Source organism: Arachis hypogaea, chromosome 15 (genome assembly GCF_003086295.3).
Source record: "Arachis hypogaea cultivar Tifrunner chromosome 15, arahy.Tifrunner.gnm2.J5K5, whole genome shotgun sequence".
In the NCBI taxonomy this organism is placed as follows: Eukaryota; Viridiplantae; Streptophyta; class Magnoliopsida; order Fabales; family Fabaceae; genus Arachis; species Arachis hypogaea.
The window spans coordinates 53,138,767-53,146,200 of NC_092050.1; the positions used below are offsets into that span (position 1 = coordinate 53,138,767).

General features: G+C 37.8%; 1 non-coding gene across 1 annotated transcript; it reads right to left on the reverse strand.

Annotated features, from left to right (window-relative positions):
• Positions 1-2,696: 2,696 nt before the first annotated feature.
• On the reverse strand, positions 2,697-2,804 carry LOC112753176 (small nucleolar RNA R71). Its single transcript, XR_003177571.1, has one exon. It is a non-coding gene; the product is annotated as a small nucleolar RNA R71 (small nucleolar RNA).
• Positions 2,805-7,434: the final 4,630 nt, after the last annotated feature.

Sequence of the window (7,434 nt, forward strand, 5' to 3'; positions counted from 1 at the left end):
CTGAGATTTACAAGGTGACCATAGCTTGCTTCATACCAACAATCTCCGTGGGATTCGACCCTTACTCACGTAAGGTATTACTTGGACGACCCAGTGCACTTGCTGGTTAGTTGAACGGAGTTGTGTCCACACATAGAGCCACAATGAGGATTCAATACAATTATATATTGTTAATCACACACAAGTACAAAGAACGTGGAACACAATTTCGTGCACCAAGTTTTTGGCGCCGTTGCCGGGGATTGTTTGAGTTTGGACAACTAACGGTTTATCTTGTTGCTCAGATTAGGTAATTTTCTTATCGTTTTCTTTTCAAAAATTTTTCAAAAATAATTTCTAAAATTTTCTCATCTGTTTTCGAAAAAAAAAATGTTTTCAAAAATAAATTATTCTATGACTTCAGAATTTTTAAGAATGAATTCTAGTGTTTCATGAAGCATGTTGAAGCCTGGCTGGCTGTAAGCCATGTCTAACTTTTTGGACTGGGGCTTCAACTTGCCATCACAAATGAAGAGATTCTCACACACTGAGTTGCTCTATACATGAAAAGTATCCATACCTACTGAAGCTTGGCTGGCCATTGGCCATGTCTAGTGTTTTGGACTGGAGCTTTCATTGAAAGCTTGGCTGGCTAGTGAGCCATGTCTAATTCCTGGACTGAAGCTTTAGACTAACATGGCAAGATTCCTAGAATTCATATTAAAAATTTTGGAATCCTTATTTTTTCAAAACTATTTTTGAAAAATATAAAATAAAAATCCAAAAAAAAATTAGAAAATCATAAAAATAAAAAATATTGTGTTTCTTGTTTGAGTCTTGAGTCATATCATAAGTTTGGTGTCACTTGCATATGCATCTTGCATTTTTTTTTCGAAAATATCATGCATTCATAGTGTTCTTCATGATCTTCAAGTTGTTCTTGGTAAGTCTTCTTGTTTGATCTTGATGATTTTTGTTTTGTTTCTTTTCATGTTTATCATATGCATTCTTGAATTCTTAGTGTCTAAGCATTAAAGAATTCTAAGTTTGGTGTCTTGCATGTTTTCTTTGCATTAAAAATTTTTCAAAAATATGTTCTTGATGTTCATCATGACATTCATAGTGTTCTTGGTGTTCATCCTGACATTCATAGCATTCTTGCATGCATCACATGTTTTGATCTAAAAATTTCATGCATTGCATAATTTTCATGTTTTTCATAAAAATTTCAAAAATCAAAAAAATATCTTTCCTCTTTTCTCTCATCAAATTCGAAAATTTGGATTGACTTTTTCAAAAATTTTTTCAAAATCAAATTGTTTCTCATGAGTCAAATCAAATTTTCAATTTGAAAATCTTATCTTTTTCAAAATCTTTTTCAAAAATCAAATCTTTTTCAAAATTATTAGTTATTTTCGAAAATTCCAAAAATATTTTTCAAAAATCTTTTTCTTATTTTTATACCAAATTTTCGAAAATAACATAAACAATTAATGTTTTGATTCAAAAATTTGAAGTTTGTTACTTGCTTGTTAAGAAAGATTCAAACTTTAAGTTCTAGAATCATATCTTGTGATTTCTTATGAATCAAGTCATTAATTGTGAATTTAAAAATCAAATCTTTTTTTCAAAACTAATTCCTATCATATCTTTTCAAAAATATCTTCTTATCTTATCTTTTTCAAAAATTTGATTTCAAAATATCTTCTCTAACTTCCTAACTTCCTATCTTTTCAAAATTTGTTTCAACTAACTAACTAACTTTTTGTTTGTTTCTTAACTTTTTCAAAACTACCTAACTAACTCTCTCTCTCTCAATTTTCGAAAATATCTCCCCCCTTTTTCAAAATTTCTTTTTAATTAACTATTATTTTAAATTTTAAATTCTAATTTTCGAAAAAAAAAATACTAACATTTTTTTTCAAAAAACCAATTTTCAAAAATCACTAACTCTTTTTTCAAAATAATTTTCGAAAATTATTCCTCCCCCATCTCATTATATTTATTCATTCATATCCTAACATCTCATCTCACATCTCTTCCATTCGTACAGTTGCATTTCTTCCTTTACATCACATTCTTTGTCTCCCCCTCTTTTCTTCCACTCACAAAGGGATCCCTATACTGTGGTATAAAGGATCCCTATTATTATTATCATTTTTCTGTCCATTCTTCCTTGTCTTATGAGCAGGAGCAAGGATAAGAACATTCTTGTGGAAGCAGATCCAGAACCTAAAAGGACTCTGAAGAGAAAATTAAGAGAAGCTAAAATACAACAATCCAGAGATAACCTTTCAGAAATTTTTGAACAGGCAGAGGAGATGGCAGCCGAAAATAATAATAATGTAAGGAAGATGCTTGGTGACTTCACTGCACCTAATTCCAATTTACATGGAAGAAGCATCTCCATTCCTGCCATTGGAGCAAACAACTTTGAGCTGAAACCTCAGTTAGTTTCTCTGATGCAGCAGAACTGCAAGTTTCATGGACTTCCATCTGAAGATCCTTTTCAGTTCTTAACTGAATTCTTGCAGATATGTGATACTGTTAAGACTAATGGAGTAGATCCTGAAGTCTACAGGCTTATGCTTTTCCCTTTTGCTGTAAGAGACAGAGCTAGATTATGGTTGGATTCTCAACCCAAAGACAGCCTGAACTCTTGGGATAAGCTGGTCACGGCTTTCTTAGCCAAGTACTTTCCTCCTCAAAAGCTGAGCATGCTTAGAGCTGATGTTCAAACCTTCAGACAAAAAGAAGGTGAATCCCTCTATGAAGCTTGGGAAAGATACAAACAGTTGACCAAAAAGTGTCCTTCTGACATGCTTTCAGAATGGACCATCCTGGATATATTCTATCATGGTTTATCCGAGCTATCAAAGATGTCACTGGACACTTCTGCAGGTGGATCCATTCACCTAAAGAAAACGCCTGCAGAAGCTCAAGAACTCATTGACATGGTTGCTAATAACCAGTTCATGTACACTTCTGAAAGGAATCCTGTGAGTAATGGGATGCCTATGAAGAAGGGAGTTCTTGAGGTTGATACTCTGAATGCCATATTGGCTCAGAATAAAATATTGACTCAGCAAGTAAATATGATCTCTCAGAGTCTGCATGGAATGCAAGCTGCATCCAACAGTACTCAAGAGGCATCTTCTGAAGAAGAAGCCTATGATCCTGAGAACCCTGCAATAGCAGAGGTAAATTATTTAGGTGAACCTTATGGAAACACCTGTAACTCAACATGGAGAAATCATCCAAATTTCTCATGGAAGGATCAAAAGCCCCAACAAGGCTTTAATAATGGTGGAAGAAACAGGTTTAGCAATAGCAAGCCTTTTCCATCATCCACTCAGCAACAGACAGAGAACTCTGAACAAAATGCTTCTAATTTAGCAAATCTAGTCTCTGATCTATCTAAGGCCACTGTAAGTTTCATGAATGAAACAATATCTTCCATTAGAAATCTGGAAGCACAAGTGGGCCAGCTGAGCAAAAGGATCACTGAAATCCCTCCTAGTACTCTCCCAAGCAATACAGAAGAGAATCCAAAAGGAGAGTGCAAGGCCATTGACATAAGCGCCATGGCCGAACCTTGAGGAGAGGAGAGGACGTGAATCCCAAGGAGGAAGACCTCCTGGGACGTCCAGTGATCAATAAGGAGCTTCCCTCTGGGGAACCAAAGGACTCTGAGGCTCATCTAGAGACCATAGAGATTCCATTGAACCTCCTTATGCCCTTCATGAGCTCTGATGAGAATTCCTCTTCTGAAGAGAATGAGGATGTCACTGAAGAGCAAACTGCCAAGTTTCTTGGTGCAATCATGAAGCTGAATGCCAAATTATTTGGCATTGATGCTTGGGAAGTTGAACCTCCCTTGTTCATCAATGAACTAAGTGATCTGGATCAACTGACATTGCCTCAGAAGAGACAGGATCCTGGAAAGTTCATAATATCCTGTACCATAGGCTCCATGATCTTTAAGGCTCTGTGTGATCTTGGTTCAGGAATAAACCTCATGCCCCCTCTCTGTAATAGAGAAACTGGGAATCTATGAGGTGCAAGCTGCTAAAATCTCACTAGAGATGGCAGATAGCTCAAGAAGACAGGCTTATGGACAAGTAGAGGACGTTTTAGTAAAGGTTGAGGGCCTTTACATCCCTGCTGATTTCATAGTCCTGGATACTGGAAAGGAAGAGGATGAATCCATCATCCTAGGAAGACCTTTCCTGGCCACAGCAAGAGCTGTGATTAATGTTGACAGAGGTGAAATAGTCCTTCAATGGAATGAGAACTCCCTTGTATTCAAAACCCAAGGATCTCCCTCTGCAACCATGGAGAGGAAGCTTGAAAAGCTTCTCTCAAAGCAGAGTCAACCAGAGCCCCCACAGTCAAACTCTAAGTTTGGTGTTGGGAGGCCACAACCAAACTCTAAGTTTGGTGTTGAACTCCCATATCCAAACTCTAAGATTGGTGTTGGAAAGTCTCAACAAAGCTCTGCACATCTGTGAGGCTCCATGAGAGCCCACTGTCAAGCTATTGACATTAAAGAAGCGCTTGTTGGGAGGCAACCCAATGTTTATCTAATTCTTATTTTTATTGTTTTTCATGTTTTCTTAGGTTCATGATCATATGGAATCATAAAATAAATATAAAAATTGAAAACGGAATCAAAAACAGCAGAAGAAAAATCACACCCTGGAGGAGCATCTGTCTGGCGTTCAAACGCCAGAACAGAGCATAGTTCTGGCGCTGAACGCCCAGAATGGGAGCATCCTGGCGCTGAACGCCCAGAACAAGCATGGTTCTGGCGTTCAACGCCAGAAATGGCAGCAAAGGGGCGTTGAACGCCCAAAATGGGCACCAACCTGGCGCTGAACGCCCAGAGTTGTGTGCAAGGGCATTTTACATGCCTAAATTGGTGCAGGGATATAAATGCCTTGACACCTCAGGATCTGTGAACCCCACAGGATCCCCACCTACCTTCACTAACCCTCTTCTCTCTTCTCAATCATCCTCTATTCCCAATAAACACTCATCCTTTCTGTCTTCCATTTACCACTCACACCCATACACCCACTTACCTTCAAAAATTCAACATCTCTTCCACACCCAATCCCACCCATATGGCCGAATACACACAGCCATCCATCTCCTCCATACCCTCTTCTTCTTCTATTCTTTCTTCTTTTGCTCGAGGACGAGCAACATTCTAAGTTTGGTGTGGTAAAAGCATAGCTTTTTTTTGTTTTTTCCATAACATTGATGGCACCTAAGGCCAGAGAAACCTCTAGAAAGAGGAAAGGGAAGACAAAAGCTTCCATCAAGGGTCTATAGCTCAGTGGTAGAACATTTGACTGCAAATCAAGAGATCCCTGAGATACCTCAGGGGATACATTTTCTTCCACACAATTATTGGAAGCAACTAAAGGGTGGAACATCAAGAGCACTACATTATCCTTCATGAAATCAGAGAAGATCTAAAAGCAATGAAGGAGGAGCAGCAAAGACAAGGAAGAGACATAGAAGAGCTCAAGGACATCATTAAGGTGGACTCATTCCTTGTTCTTACTTTCTCTGTTTTTCGTTTTCTATGTTATGTACTTATCTGTGTTTGTGTCTTCATTACATGATCATTAGTAGTTAGTAACTATGTCTTAAAGTTATAAATGTCCTATGAATCCACCACCTCTCTTAAATGAAAAATGTTTTAATTCAAAAGAACAAGAAGTACATGAGTTTTGAATTTATCCTTGAACTTAGTTTAATTATATTGATGTGGTGACAATGCTTCTTGTTTTCTAAATGTATGCTTGAACAGTGCATATGTCTTTTGAAGTTGTTGTTTGAGAATGTTAAATATGTTGGCTCTTGAAAGAATGATGACTAGGAGACATGTTATTTGATAATCTGAAAAATCATAAAAATGATTCTTGAAGCAAGAAAAAGCAGCAAAGAACAAAGCTTGCAGAAAAAAAAAAAGAGAGAAAAAAAAATATAGGCGAAAAAAAAAATATAGAAAGAAAAAAGCAAGCAGAAAAAGCCAATAACCCTTAAAACCAAAAGGCAAGGGCAATAAAAAGGATCCCAAGGCTTTGAGCATCAGTGGATAGGAGGGCCTAAAGGAATAAAGTCCTGGTCTAAGCGGCTAAACCAAGCTGTCCCTAACCATGTGCTTGTGGCGTGTAGGTGTCAAGTGAAAACTTGAGACTGAGCGGTTAAAGTCAAGGTCCAAAGCAAAAAAAAAAAAGAGTGTGCTTAAGAACCCTGGACACCTCTAATTGGGGACTTTAGCAAAGCTGAGTCACAATCTGAAAGGTTCACCCAATTATGTGTCTGTGGCATTTATGTATCCGGTGGTAATACTGGAAAACAAAGTGCTTAGGGCCACGGCCAAGACTCATACAGAAGTTGTGTTCAAGAATCATCATACTGAACTAGGAGAGTCAATAACACTATTCGAAATCTGAAGTTCCTATAGATGCCAATCATTCTGAACCTCAATGGATAAAGTGAGATGCCAAAACTATTCAAGAGGCAAAAAGCTATAAGTCCCGCTCATATGATTGCAGCTCTGTTTCATTGATAGTTTGGAATTTGTAGTATATTCTCTTCTTTTTATCCTATTTGATTTTTAGTTGCTTGGGGACAAGCAACAATTTAAGTTTGGTGTTGTGATGAGCGGATAATTTATACGCTTTTTGACATTGTTTTTAGTATGTTTTTAGTAGGATCTAGTTACTTTTAGGGATGTTTTCATTAGTTTTTATGTTAAATTCACATTTCTGGAGTTTACTATGAGCTTGTGTGTTTTTCTGTGATTTCAGGTATTTTCTGGCTGAAATTGAGGGACTTGAGCAGAAATCAGATTCAGAGGTTGAAAAAGGACTACTGATGCTGTTGGATTCTGACCTCCCTGCACTCAAAGTGGATTTTCTGGAGCTACAGAACTCGAAATGGCGCGCTTCCAATTGCGTTGGAAAGTAGACATCCAGGGCTTTCCAGCAATATATAATAGTCCATAATTTGGCCAAGAATTGACGACGTAAACTGGCGTTCAACGCCAGCCTTCTGCCCAAATCTGGCGTCCAGCGCCAGAAAAGGATCCAAAACCAGAGTTGAACGCCCAAACTGGCACAGAAACTGGCGTTCAACTCCACAAATGGCCTCTGCACGTGCTACACTCAAGCTCAGCCCAAACACACACCAAGTGGGCCCTGGAAGTGGATTTATGCATCAATTACTTACTCATGTAAACCCTAGTGACTAGTTTATTATAAATAGGACCTCTTACTATTGTATTAGGCATCTTTGGATTACCTTATGATCCTTTGATCATGTTTTAGGGGGCTGGCCATCTCGGCCATGCTTGGACCTTCACTTATGTATTTTCATACGGTAGAGTTTCTACACTCCATAGATTAAGGTGTGGAGCTCTGCTGTTCCTCAATGAAT